This window comes from Prionailurus bengalensis, chromosome C1 (genome assembly GCF_016509475.1).
Source record: "Prionailurus bengalensis isolate Pbe53 chromosome C1, Fcat_Pben_1.1_paternal_pri, whole genome shotgun sequence".
NCBI classification, from domain to species: domain Eukaryota; kingdom Metazoa; phylum Chordata; class Mammalia; order Carnivora; family Felidae; genus Prionailurus; species Prionailurus bengalensis.
The window spans coordinates 17,659,054-17,674,343 of record NC_057345.1 but is presented as its reverse complement, the minus strand read 5'-3'; the positions used below and the strand labels follow the sequence as shown (position 1 = coordinate 17,674,343).

Here is a 15,290-nt window from a genome sequence, read left to right as displayed (position 1 = left end):
GTTGTAGTCTTCTTCTCCCAGTTTCTATATGGACTGCTTATAAAAAGCTTTATATTTCTGTAAAAAGAAAAAAAAAAAAAAGACTCGCCAAGTCTCCTTAATGCAGAACAGAGAACATAATTCCTTGGTTTTTTTGCTTCTCTAATACTGCTTCTTTTGAGTTGGCTACCAGTTCAGCCCCCACCCCCCTTTAATTATAGATCTAATCAGATTTTCCATTTCTTTTTTATTTGGTAGATATATTTAGACATCTTAACACGACGTTTAAGGAATCTTTGTTTTCTCAAGCACACGGAATATTTATAAATATAAATACCAAAAGAGCACTATCATACAGATGCCTGCAACGTAATTAAAGGACCATAAAAAAATAAAAACCTGGAGGAAAAAAGCCTATAGGTTTGGAAATTTTAAAACATACTTTAAAATAGCTTTGCACAGTGGCAGTATCATAGCCAATGAGGTTTATCCGAGGCATGATTATTGCTAATTAAAACATACTTTAAAATAACTCACTGATCAAAGAAGGCACCATACAGGGAATGAGAAAATGCTTAGAATAATATTGAGAACACTATGTACTGAACCTTGTGAGATGGAATGAAGTCTTTAGAGAGGATGCTGGGAAGATGGCAGAGAGGAGGCACCAGGAATCTATCTCCAGACCTGGACAACAATTGCACTGGCAGAATTTGATGCAACTTTTGTAGAACTGTGGAGTCTACCAAGGCTCCAACTTCCAGAGGAAGATTTGGATGGTAAATTGTGGTTAATGTTGGTCAACTTAGCTGCCTATCCCCCACCCCCAGCCACGGAACAGGCAGCTATGAATGTGTTCCTAGAACAACTTGCACACAGCTCATGGGAGCCCAAGAGGGCAAAAAGGACCCTGCCCTCCAAATACCTGGGATTTGAGCTTGGATCTCTGATGGCTGCTTCTGGTCGCAGAGGTGGGCAGCCATTGTTGTGCCTCCCCCAGTGTTGCAAGCCCCTCCTCCTCGGGCTAAAGTGACTTCCAGTGGATTTAAAGGGCTAGTGCCCTCCCCTCTCCCATTCAAATATTACCCATTTGGAGAGCCAGACATTAAAAACTAGGATATTCAAAAGCAACTGCATGTATGAGGAAAATTAGAAAGTGGCCGTGCATGCCCAGGGAAAGGCTCAGAAAAGACCTGAGGAGACCTTAAGTTTATACCTCTGGATTATCCTCAGCATAGAAACAGCCTACAATAATCAAAATACAAAAACAATAACAACAAAACCCCAGCAAACCCAGGAGGGTAGTAACTAATTTCCAGAGTTAATGACATTATTAGATTCCAACGTCCAGTTTTAAACAAATCACCAGGCATGCAAAGAGACAGGGAAACATGTCCCTTCAAAAGAAAAAAGTGAATCAACAGAAACTTAAAAAAAAAGTCTCTGTAAAAGACCTGATGGCAGATAAATTAGACCTTAAAACAGCTGCCTTAAAGACACTCAAAAAACTAAAGGAAGCTGTGGGAGAAATTCGAGAAAATGATGTATGAATGAAACACATGTCAATAGATAGCTAGATAACGTAAGAAACCACACACGCACAAAATTCTGGAGCTGAAAAGTACAATAACTAAAATGAGAAATTCACCAGAGGGATTCAAAGGCAGATTTGACTAAGCAGAAGAAAGGATACCGCACTTGAAGACAGGACAATGGAAATTATTGAGCCTGAGGAACTGAAAGAACAAAGATTGAAGAAAAGACCATATGTTAGAGCAGAGATCAACAGAATAGAGAACCAAAAACAATAGAGAAGATAAATGAAACAATTGTTTTTTCAGGGCGCTTGGGTGGCTCAGTCAGTTGAGCATCCAACTCTTGATTTCACCTCAGGTCATGATCCCAGGGTTATGGGATTGAGCCCTGTGTCAGGCTCTGCACTGAGTGTGGAGCCTGCTTAAGATTTTCTCTCTCTGAGCCAAAGCATAAGAGACTCTTAAAAACTGAGGGTTGATGGGGGGTGGGAGGGAGGGGAGGGTGGGTGATGGGTATTGAGGAGGGCATCTTTTGGGATGAGCACTGGGTGTTGTATGGAAACCAATTTGACAATAAACATATATTGAAAAAAAATTTTTTTTAATTAAAAAAAAAAAGATTTTCTCTCTCCGCCCCCCTCTCCTACTTGCATGTGAGCTGTCTCTCTCTAAAAAAACCTTTTTTTAAAGTTCATTTTTTGAAAAGATCAGCAAAATGACAAGCCCGTAGCTATGATGAAAAAAGATTCAAATTACTAAAATAAAAATGAAAATGGGGACATTAGTACTAATTCTATAGAAATAAAAAGGACTATAAGAGAAAACTAATGAGCAGTTGTACTCCAACAAACTGGATAACCTAGATGAAGTGGGAAATTTCCTAAAAACAAAACCTACCAAGACTGCATCACAAAGAAATAGAAAACCTGAATAGACTTATAACTAGTAAGGAGATTGAATCAATAGTTTTAAAATCTCCTGTCAAAGAAAATCCCTGGACCCAATAGCTTCTTGACAAATTCTACCGTTTAAAGAACTAACTTTTCCAAAAAATTAAAGAGAGAAAACTTCCTAACTTACTCTGCGAGACCAGCATTAAACTCATATCATACCCAGACAAAGACACTACCAGAAGACTACAGACCAATATCCCTATGATCATTGATGCAAAACTCTTCAACAAAATACTAGCAAACCCAAATCAGTAAAATATTCAAAGTATCACACACCATCACCAAGTGGAATTTATTCATGGAATGCAAGGATGGTTCAAGATACAGAAATCAATCATTATAATACACCACATTAACAAAGTGAAGGGGAAAAAACATCATCTCAACTGATGAAAGCATTTGACAAAATCCAACACTTTTTTGTGAAAAATACACTCGAGAAACTAGGACTAAAAGCAAACTACCTCGACATAATAAAAGCCATATAAAAAACCTATACCAAACATCATAATGGTGAAAGACTGAAAGCTTTTCCTCTAGGACCGCGCACAAGACATGGATTCCTGCGTTTACCACTTCTATTTGGAAGTCCTAGCCAGAGCAGCTAGTCAAGAAAAAGAAATAAAAGGTATCCAAATTAAAAAGGAATAAGTAAAATACTCTGTTTGCAGATGATATAATCTGATATTAGAAAACCCTGAAGATTACACACACACACACACACACACACACACACTGTTAGTTACTAAGTAACCAAACAGCATGGTACTGGCATAAAGCAGACATAAAGTAGATAAATGGATTAGAATAGAGAAACTCAAATCCTTGCACATGTGGTCAAATTATTTTTGAAAACGGTGCCAAGACATTCACTGGGGGAAAAAAACAGTCTTTTCGACAAATGGTGCTGGGAAAACTAGATATCTATGTACAAAAGAATGAAGTTAGACCCTTATCTGATATCATACAAAGTTAACTCAAAATGGATCAAATACCTACACGTAAGGCCCAAAAACAATAAAACTCTTGGAAGACAGATGACATAGGACAAGAGTTCATGATACTGGATTTGGTAGTGATTTTGTGGGTACACCAAAGGCACAGAAAACAAAAAGAAATAGACAAATGGACTTAATGAAAATTTTTAAAATTTGTGCATCCAAAGGCACCATCAACAGGATTTATAGAGCAAACCTCAGTTAAAAAAAAAAAAAAAAAAGAATGCGGGGCGCCTGGGTGGCTCAGTCGGTTAAGCATCCAACTTCGGCTCAGGTCATGATCTCGCGGTTTGTGAGTTCAAGCCCCGTGTCGGGCTCTGTGCTGACAGCTCAGAGCCTGGAGCCTGTTTCCGATTCTGTGTGTATCTCTCTCTCTCTCTGACCCTCCCCCGTTTATGCTCTGTCTCTCTCTGTCTCAAAAATAAATGAACATTTAAAAAAAATAAAAAAAAAAAGAATGCATACCTCAGAATGGGAGAAAATATTTGCAAATAATATATCTGATAATATTAAATATTTAATATTATTTTTAATATTAATAAAATATTGATTTTATTTAATATTCTGATTAAAATCCAGAATATAAAGTAGTAGACTCCTAAAACTCAACTAACGAAGGACAGCCCAATTTAAAAATGGAAAAAGACTTCAACATATATTTTTCCAAAGAAAATATACAAATGGACATTAAGAATAAAAAGATGATCAGAATCACTAATCACTAGGGAAGTAGAAATCAAAACCCCGAGACGCCACTTTACAACCATCAGAATAGCTTTATCAAAAAACAAAAAGACAAACCAGAAAATAAGTGTTGGCAAGGATGAGGAGAAATTGGAACCCTTGTGCATTGCTGGTGGGAATGTAAAATGGTGCAACTTTTGTGAAAAACAATGTAGCACTTCCTGAAAAAAATTAGACGTAGACTTACCATATGGTCCAGCAATTCCACTTTGGGGTGTATACCCCAAAGAACTGAAAACAGAGTCTCAAAAAGAGTATTTGTACACCTATGTTGATACCAGCATTGTTCACAATCATCGAAACATGGAAGTAACCCAAGTGTCTGTTGACAGATGAATGGATAAGCAAACTGAAATATACTTACATACGTGTTTGCTTTTCAATTTATTTCACCTGTATATTGCACAGTTTGCTTAGCCACATATATGTTACTCAATGTCAAAAAGGAAGGAAATTCTGGGGCGCCTGGGTGGCTCAGTCAGTTGAGCATCCGACTTCGGCTCAGGTCATGATCTCACAGTCTGTGAGTTCGAGCCCCGCATCGGGCTCTGTGCTGATGGCTCAGAGCCTGGAGCCTGCTTCCGATTCTGTGTCTCCCTCTCTCTCTGCCCCTTCCCTGCTCATGCTCTGTCTCTCTCTGTCTCAAAAATAAGTATAAAACATTAATAAAAATTTTTTTAAAAAAAGGAAGGAAATTCTGCAATATGATACAACATGGATAACCCTTGAGAACATTAAATGAAATCAGCCAGTCACAAGAAGATTCCACTTCTCTGAGATACTTAGCACAGTTCAAATCACAGAGACATAAAGTAGAGTGGTGGGTACCGGCTGTAGAATTTCAGTTTTACAAGATGAAATCAGTTATGGTGATGGATGACAGTGATGGTTGTACATTATGAATATTTCATACCACTGAACTGTACACTGAAAAATGATTAAGATGATAAATCGTATGTTATATGTATTTTACCACAATAAAAAATGGGAAAAAATGGAAAAGTGTACTTAAAGGAAATGTATAGCCTTAAATTTATATTGGGAAAAATGAAAGGCTGAGATTTAATAAGTTATGGAATATCATTGTAAAAAAATCAGGAAGCAGGGTTGGGGGGTGGAAACGGAGTACCAACTCAAAGAAAATAATATTTAAGTGATGAAATTGAAAGCAGAAACTCGGGGCGCCTGGGTGGCTCAGTCGGTTAAGCGTCTGACTTCGGCTCAGGTCATGATCTCACGGTCTGTGGGTTCGAGCCCCGTGTCGGGCTCTGTGCTGACAGCTCAGAGCCTGGAGCCCGTTTCAGATTCTGTGTCTCCTCTCTCTCTCTGCCCCTCCCCTGTTCATGCTCTGTCTCTGTCTCAAAAATAAAAAAAATAAACAGTAAAAAAATTTTTAAAAAAATTTAAAAATAAAAGCAGAAACTCAAGAAGCAGAATACAATAATGATCAATAGGGCCAATAGTTTATTCTTTGAAATACTAACAATAAACAGAAAAAAGAAAAGAAAAGGCACAAATAAACAATCTTAGGAATGAAAACACACTACACAGCAAGATTAAAAAGAGAATAGGGGTGCCTGGGTGGCTCGGTCATTAAGTGTACGACTCTTGATTTCAGCTCCAGTCATGATCTCAGGGTTTGTGAGATCGAGCCCCAAGTTGGGCTCTGTGCTGACAGCATGGAGCCTGCTTGGGATTCCCTCTATCCTCTCTCTCTCTCTCTCTGCCCCTCCCCTTGCTCTCTTTCTCTTAAAAATAAAAAAATAAGAAATTTAATTTTAATGTTTATTTATTTTTGAGACAGAGAGACAGAGCATGAACAGGGGAGGGTCAGAGAGGGAGACACAGAATCTGAAACAGGCTCCAGGCTCTGAGCTGTCAGCACAGAGCCGGACGCGGGGCTTGAACTCACAAACCGTGAGATCATGACCTGAGCCGAAGTCAGACATTTAACTGACTAAGCCACCCAGGTGCCCCCCAAAATTTAAATATTTTAAAGAGAATAAGATGGATGATTTTGTACCAATAAAATTTGAAACAAATAAAATGAAAACATTCCTTGAAAAAAAGCACTAAGCCAAATGACTTAAGGAGAAATAGAAACCTTGAAAGTCCTCTAACATTTAAAGAAACCGAATCAGTACTGCACGATCCTCCCGTAAAGAAAACACCAGACCCAGGTGGTTTTACAGTTGAGTCACGCAAAACTTCCAAAGAGGTTGGAAGTCTTTCTGTTTTTCAGACAATGGAAACAGGGAACACACCTCGTGCCATTCATAACACTACCATAATTTTGACACCATAATTAGAGGAAAATAGTAAAATATTAGGATAGCTCTATCCACTCATAAATAAAGATCCAAAAAAATCTTTTTTTAAATTTTTTTATGCTTTTATTTTTGAGACAGAAAGCATGAGCTGGGGAGAGGCAGAGAGAGAGGGAGACAGGAACCGAGCAGGCTCTGCACTGACCAAGCTGTGAGATCATGACCTGAGCAGAAATCAGACGCTTAACCAGCTGAACCACCCAGACACCCCCCAAAAATTCTTTCTAAAAAAATTTTTTAAGTTTATTTATTTTGAGAGAGAGAGAGAGAGAGAGAGAGAGAGAGAGAGCATGTGGGGGCAGGGAGAGGCAGAGAGAGAAGGAGAGAGAGAATCCCAATCAGGCTCTGCCCCGCCATTGCAGAGCCCGACTTGGGGCTCATTCACATCAACCATGAGATGATGACCTGAGCCAAAATCAAGAGTCAGACACTCAACCGACTGAGCCACCCATTCACCCCCAAAGATGCAAAAAATCCTAAGCAAAATATCACAAACTGAATCCAGGTAACAGTCATAAAAGTATGACAACACTTGTTGAAATTGGTTGTATAGCAGGAATTTAAGGTTGCCTTTAATATCAGAAAAAAATGCCAGTGAATTCAACACATTAACAGAGTAAAGCTAGATGATCTCAATAGTTTCAGAAATATTTTTTGATAAGTCACATTTGTTTTTTGTTTTTTTGTAGTTTTTTTAAGTAGGCTCCACACCCAACATTGAGCTTGAACTCATGACCCTGGGATCAAGAGTTGCATGCTCTGCCAACTGAGCCAGCCGGGTACCACCCCTGATACACCACATTTGTAATTCAGAGTAACAACAACAACAAACCTATGTGAAAAGCAGGACCAGAAGTGGGCATACGCTAACAGTTTACAGCAAACATTATACCTAAAAGGGGGTGTTGAGAAGCAAGCCTTTTAAAGCAGGAGTGAGCTGGGGTGCCCAGTATCACTGTGCTAAGTGCTATTTGGGAGGTCCTAACCCATGCAGTAAAACAGGTAAAAGAAATAAGGGACATCAGAATTCGCAAGGAAGAAACCAAGCTGTCGCTGTTCTCAGATTGTGTGATTGTCCACATACAAAACCTCAAAGAATATACAAATGAATTCTTAGGAGTAACCTGATATGTTAGCAGGTTGTTGGATCCGTAGATAAAAATCAGTTGCATTTCTACGGTCCAGAAACTAGAAAACAATGAAAAACTTCCTTCTTCTGTAACAATGAAAGATACAAGATACCTAAAACAAAATGAGAAAAAGTTGTGCCGGAGACTCAACAATTGCCACTCCCACGGCCCTAACCCCTCATCCCACTGGAAGGAGATGTGGCAGACAATGTGGCCTGCATCTGAAGGCCTCCCAGACGGTATGAAAGGTCCCCAGTAAATCCTGCTGGCTGAGTTCACTTACAGACCCAGCTCCTGGCAAAATCTTACACACCCCAGGTGTGTCCTCAGCTCTTCAGTCTTTCAGAAGATGCCAAACTGGAGTGCTTCCAGGATGGTTCTCAAGAAGAAGAGTAGATTCAGCTCCTTAAAAATGTAATCCCAAAGTGTGGTCCCAACTCTAAGATGTCATCCAATGTCTGGAGTAAATCATCGCTGTTGGTCATTATTGGAGAATGGCTGCTATGAAAACCGGCAGGTCCAACTTCTTACAAGATTGAGTTGTCCCTAACTCTTAAGTCTTAAATATTGCATCAAATGTCTGGAGTATGGAGCACCTGGGTGGCTCAGTTGGTTAAGCATCTGATTTCGGCTTAGGTCATGATCTCACGGTTCATGAGTTCGAGCCCTGCATGAGGCTCTGTGCCGACAGCTCAGAGCCTGGAACCTGCTTTGGATTCTGTTTCTCCCTCTCTCTCTGACCCTCCCCCCTCTCAAAAATTAATAAATGTTTAAAATTTTTTCAAATGTCTGGAGTAAATCCATGCTGTTTTGGATTTGATTCCAGATGACGGTTATGATGGAAATAAGTAGATCCAACTTCTTACGAAACGGAGGTCAGAGGTCTGTCATATCCTTTCAGCCTCCCTGCTCATGTGGAGGGTCACAGGTCCAGGATGGTTTGCTGCTGGGACAAAGATGGAACCCCTTACAAAATGTTGGCTCAAGGTGTGTCCCAGGATCTTTCTCAACGGAGACAAGCAAATCAAACACCTTGCATCAACTCAAATGTCTCAAGTAATTGCATGTTGGAATTACCAGCCCAGGGCGGGATAGTTTGTAGGCAAGACTTGATTGGATCTCTTACGAAATTGAAGCCTAAGTTTCTGGACTCTTCAGCTGAGGACTTTGGCAGGCCACGTCCTCTCATCTGCCAGCAAATCCTAAGCTGACAAATTATATTTTCACTGTAGTTACCTTAGGAAACTGACAAAAGTGACTCTCATAGTCTGTTAATGGGCTGAGAATTTTCCAAAGGTAGACAACCCCGCCACAGTGGCCCCTCTGGGGACATGGGTTGCAGATGAGAAGACCTTGACCAGGCCCAAGATACTATACTTGTGGGGGCTAGAGTTGTCCAAACATCACTACAATCCATTTTAGAACATTTTTATCACCCCCAAAAGAAACTCCATACCTTTACAAAAATTCTTTTTTACATTTATGTATTGTTGGTAGAGAGAGACAGAGCACAAGTGGGGGAGGGGCAGAGAGAGGAGACACAGAATCCAAAGCAGGCTCCAGGCTCCGAGCTGTCAGCACAGAGCCCCAAGCAGGGCTCAAACTCACAAACTGTGAGATCATGACCTAACACTCAGGCACACCTCCATACCTTTTTTTTTTTTTTTTATAATGTTTATTTATTTTTGAGAGAGAGAGACAGAGTGTGAGCAGGGGAGGAGCAGAGAGAGAGGGAGACACAGAATTCGAAGCAGGCTCCAGGCTCTGAGCTGTCAGCACAGAGCCCGATGCAGGGCTGGAACTCATGGACAGTGAGATCATGACCTGAGCTGAAGTCGGACGCTCAACCGACTGAGCCACCCAGGCACCCCACCTCTCCATACCTTTTAAAAGTTGGCACTCCCATATCCCTTCAGTACTCTCCCAGCCCTAGGTAACCACTAACCTACTTTCTCTCTATGAATTGACCTATTCTAGGTACCTCGTATAAATGAAACCATACAATATGTGGTCTTTTGGGTCTGGCTTCTTTCACTTAGCCTAGTTTTTTCAGGGTTGACCCATGTTATAACACATATCAGAACTTTCTTTTTATGGCTGAATAATACTCTGTTGTCTTCGTGCCCCTCCCCCACATTTGTTTATCTATTTATCACTTAATGGGCATTTGGGTTACTTTCACTTTTTGGCTAATTATGAATAGGCTGCTTCGTACAGTTATGCACAACTTTTTTTAATGGACATATGGTTTTTAAAGAAAAATTTTTTAATGTTTATTTTTGAGAGAGAGAGAGAGAGAGAGAGACAGAATGTGAGGAGGAGAGGGGCGGAGAGAGAGGGAGACACAGAATCTGAAGCAGGCTCCAGGCTCTGAGCTGTCAGCACAGAGCCCGACGCGGGGCTCGAACTCACAAGCTGTGAGATCATGACCTGAGCCGAAGTTGGACGCTTAACCGACTGAGCCACCCAGGCGCCCTGGACATATGTTTTTATTTCTCTTGCATATATACCTAGAGTGGAATTGTTGGTTCATATGGTAACTCTTTTTTTAACTTTTTTTTATTATGAATATATATATATAACATAAAATTCATCATTTCAACCATTTTTTTAATATGAAATTTATTTTCAAATTGGTTTCCATACAACACCCAGTGCTCATCCCAACAGGTGCCCTCCTCAATACCCATCACCCACCCTCCCCTCCCTCCCACCCCCCATCAACCCTCAGTTTGTTCTCAGTTTTTAAGGGTCTCCTATGTTTTGGCTTCCTCCCTCTCTAACCTTTTTTTGTTCTTCCCTCCCCCACAATCTTCTGTTAAGTTTCTCAGGATCCACATAAGAGTGAAAACATATGGTATCTGTCTTTGTCTGTATGACTTATTTCAGTGACCATAATACTCTCCAGTTCCATCCACGTTGCTACAAAGGGCCATATTTCGTTCTTTCTCATTGCCACGTAGTATTCCGTCAACCATTTTTAAGCGTATAATTCTCAGTGACTTTTAGTACTTCCTCAGTGTTGTGCAACTACTATTTCTAAGATTTTTATTATTCCAAACAGAAACTCTGAAACCTTGAAGCAATAAGTCCCCATCCCTCTCATCCCCACTCCTCCAGCCCCTGGTTTTGTTTTTTTTTTTTTAATGTTTACTTATTTGAGAGGGGGGGGGGGCCATAAATAGGAGAGGGGCAGAGAGAGAGGAAGAGAGAGAGAGAATTCCAAGCAGGCTTCTCGCTGTCAGCGCAGAGCCCAAGGGGGGGCCCGATGCTACAAACTGTGAGATCATGACCTGAGCCAAAATAGAGTCTGAAAGTCAACTGACTGAGCCACTCAGGTGCCCCCAGTCCCTGGTTATCTCTATTCTCCTTTCAGTCTCTGTGAATTTCCTAGATACTTCATACAAGTAGAATCATATTTGTCTTCGGTTACTGGCTTATTTCACTTGGCATAGTATTTCAAGGTTTATTCATAGTACAGCCTATATCAAAACTTCATTCCTTTTTAAGGTTGGAAAATGTCCCACTGTATGTGTATACCACATTCTTTTTATCCATTCACCAATTGATGGACATTTGGATTGCTTAGACCTTTTGACTACAGTGAATATGCTGCTATGAACATTGACATGCAAGTTATCTCTTTGACTTCCTGTGTTTCATTCATTTTGGATGCGTAACTAGGAGTGGAATTGCTGGATCATATAGTAATTCTGTGTTTAGCTTTTAGAGGAACAGACAAACTTTTCCAGGGTGCTTTGTACCATTCTGCATTCCCACGGGCCATCTACGAAAGCTCCAGTTTCTTCCTGTCCTCATCAACACTTGCTATTATCTGTCTTTTTTTTTTCTGTATTTTTGATTATAGCCATTCTATTTTATTTGAAAAAAAATTTTTTTTACATTTCTTTATTTTTGAGAAACAGAGTGAGACAAAGCGTGAGCGGGGGAGGGACAGAGAGAGAAGGAAACATAGAATCTGAAGCAGGCTCCAGGCTCTGAGCAAGAGGTCAGCACAGAGCCTGATGTGGGGCTCGAACCCACGAACTGTGAGATCATGACCTGAGCCGAAGTCAGACGCTCAACCGACTGAGCCACCCAGGGGTCCCGCTTACAGCCATTCTATGGATGTGAAGATGATTTTATTTTTGAGCCACTTTTGAAAGTTATAATTTTCTAGGAAATCCATTTCAACCAAGTTTTCAGATTTATTGTCCATAAATTTGTAAACTCAACAGTGCAGTGTCTTTAATTCTGTCCTCTTGTTTTATTCGTGTTTCTTTTTTTTTTTTAATCAGTGTGGTCATATGGCATTGGCACTGTTTTTAGTCTCAAAGAGCCAGTTTCCTTTTTTTTTTTTTTTTTTTTTAATTTTTTTTTTTTCAACATTTTTAATTTATTTTTGGGACAGAGAGAGACAGAGCATGAACGGGGGAGGGGCAGAGAGGGAGACACAGAATCGGAAACAGGCTCCAGGCTCTGAGCCATCAGCCCAGAGCCCGACGCGGGGCTCGAACTCCCGGACCGCGAGATCGTGACCTGGCTGAAGTCGGACGCTTAACCGACTGCGCCACCCAGGCGCCCCTTTTTTTTTTTTTTTTGATTGGATGATCCTCTCAGTTGTAACTTCTTCCCTCTTTCATTCAAATTTGTACCTTTTATTTTATTCTTCACTCTACTTACTTGGTGTTTTTTTTCTGTTGTTTTTTTTTTTTTCCTCTCTCATATTTGAGTTAAAATACGATTCCAACTGAGAGTGACCCTGAGCAGACTCAAGTACATTTGCTAGTATTACTCATTCAGTAAGTATTTAGTGCCAGCCATGTACCTAGTATTGTGGACACCACAGTGAGCAATCAAAGTCTCTGCCCTTTAGGCATTCAACTAAGAGCTGGGCTTGTAAGTAATTTACATTTGCAGAATTTACTAACAAGTGCTTTCAGGAAACAGACAGGGAATGAGTGAATCAGACCATCTGTGATAATAATTAGGAGGGGTGGGGACAGGAACTGGCAATGGCATGCTTTGCCTAAGAACAGTCATCGTATGGTGAACGTGTGTGCACTTTTTTATTAAGGTAAAATGTACACAACATAAAATTTACTATTTTAACCCTTTTGAGTATACAGTTCAGAGGCATTAAGGCACATTGTTGTGCAATCATCTCCACTATTCATCTTCAGAATGTTTTCATCTTCTCAAACTGGGACTCTGTACCCATTAAACAATAATGCCTCATATCCTTCTCCCCTCAGCTTCTGGTAACCACTCTACTTTGGCAAACACCATCTTCCTAGGAGGAATGTCTATTCACATTCTTGCCATTTTTTTTTTCAACGTTTATTTATTTTTGGGACAGAGAGAGACAGAGCATGAACGGGGAGGGGCAGAGAGAGAGGGAGACACAGAATCAGAAACAGGCTCCAGGCTCCCAGCCATCAGCCCAGAGCCCGACGCGGGGCTCAAACTCACGGACCGTGAGATCGTGACCTGGCTGAAGTCGGACGCTTAACCGACTGCACCACCCAGGCGCCCCACATTCTTGCCATTTTTGAGATGTTTATTTGTTCTTGAATTTTAGGAGTTCTTTGAATATTCTGGATATTAAGCACTTATCAGATATATGATTTTCAAATATTTTCTCCCATTTTGTGGGTTATTATTTCATTCTTGATGGTATTCTTTGATGCACAAAAGTGATGAAGTCCAATTTCTCTGTTTTTGCTTTTGCTGCCTATGATTTTGGTGCCATACTCAAGAAATCATTGCCAACTCAAATGTCATGAAGCTTTTCCTCTATGTTTTCTTCAAAGAGTTTTGTAGTTTTAGCTCTTACGTGTAGATTTTTGATCCATTTTGAGTTAATTTTTGTATATGGTGTGAAGTAAGGGTCCAATTTCGTTCTTTCCGATGTGGATATCCAATTTTCCCAGCATCATTTATTGAAAAGACTGTCCTTTTCCCCACTGAATGATCTTGGCATCCTTGTTGAAAATTATATGACCATATATACAAGGGTTTCTTTCTTGGTTCTCTATTCTATTCTACTGATCTATATGTCTTCCTTTATGCCAGTAGCACACTGTTTTTATTAATATAGTAAGTTTTGAAATCAGAAAGTGTCAGTCTTCCAACTTTGTGCTTTTTTTTTCCAAGATTGTTTTGGCTATTCGGGGCCCCTGGAGGTTCCACATGAATTTTAGGATGAATGTTTCTATTTCTTCAAAAAACATCGTTGAGATTTTAATAGGGATTGCACGGAATCTGCAGATCACTTTGGATAATACTGACATCTTAACAATATTGTCTTCCAATTCATGTACGTGAGATACCTTTCCATCTATTTCTGTCTTCTTTAATTTCAGGAATTGTTTACAGTTTGTTTATAGTTTTCAGTGCACAATTCCTGAAAGTCAAAAATAAATATGTCATAACAGTCATGAAAATCATAAATAAATATTTTATTTTATTTTTATTTTTATTTAAAAACATTTTTTTAACGTTTTATTTATTTTTGAGACAGAAAGAGACAGAGCATGAACGGGGGAGGGTCAGAGAGGGAGGGAGACACAGAATCTGAAACAGGCTCTGGGCTCTGAGCAGTCAGCACAGAGCTCCACGCGGGGCTCAAACTCATGGACAGTGAGATCGTGACCTGAGCCGAAGTTGGATGCTTAACCAACTGAGCCACCCAGGCGCCCCTAAATAAATATTTTAAAATAAATTAAATGCCGTGCTAGTATTTTGAGGTCTGATTCTGTCCGTTAGCTGCAGGTTTGAGAACTCTGGGAGTAGTTTTTGGTGCTGAGGAAATTTTTGGTACTATGGAAGCATAACCGAACACTTATCAGGTCATGTTCTTTCCCTAGCTAAAATCTGAGCCCCCTGATGGCAGGGACAGTGCCTTCTCTGACTCCCGTAGGAATGCCAGTTAATGCATTTACCAGCTGGATACCACCCACCCAAGTAGCCACAGTGACTTTTCACTAAATGGAAATTTGATCATCTCTCTCTGCTTAAAACCCATCAAATGCATTGTTATTAGGATAGCTGTTAATGTGTTCTCCAAAGCCAGTGGTATGGTCCCTGTCAATCTCTCCCATCTTAGTAGAAAGTCCCATCCTTGCTCTGGTCATTCTGGCCTTCTTATCTCTCTAAAACAGTGTTTTTCAAACATTTCTAAATTACAGCCTACAGTAAGAAATTTAATTTACATTGTAACCTAGTTGACATATGTAACAACAAACAAAAGATTTGCAAAGCAGTACTTAGCTTTACTACTATTTTCTCCAATTTTTTCTATTTTTTAAAAAAGTTGAAGGGGCGCCTGGGTGGCGCAGTCGGTTAAGCGTCCGACTTCAGCCAGGTCACGATCTCGCGGTCCGTGAGTTTGAGTCCCGCGTCCGGCTCTGTGCTGACAGCTCGGAGCCCGGAGCCTGTTTCAGATTCTGTGTCTCCCTCTCTCTGACCCTCCCCCGTTCATCTCTGTCTCTCTCTGTCTCAAAAATAAATAAACGTTAAAAAAAAATTAAAAAAAAAAAAAAAAGTTGGCACCTGCTAGATTAACGTTATGACCCATTAATGGGGTACAACATGCGTTTTGGAAAACACTGCTCTAAGCATT

The 15,290-nt window shown here is 40.2% G+C and overlaps 1 pseudogene; it reads left to right on the top strand.

The window, feature by feature from the left end:
- Positions 1–429: 429 nt before the first annotated feature.
- On the top strand, positions 430–579 carry LOC122482194 (annotated as a pseudogene).
- Positions 580–15,290: the final 14,711 nt, after the last annotated feature.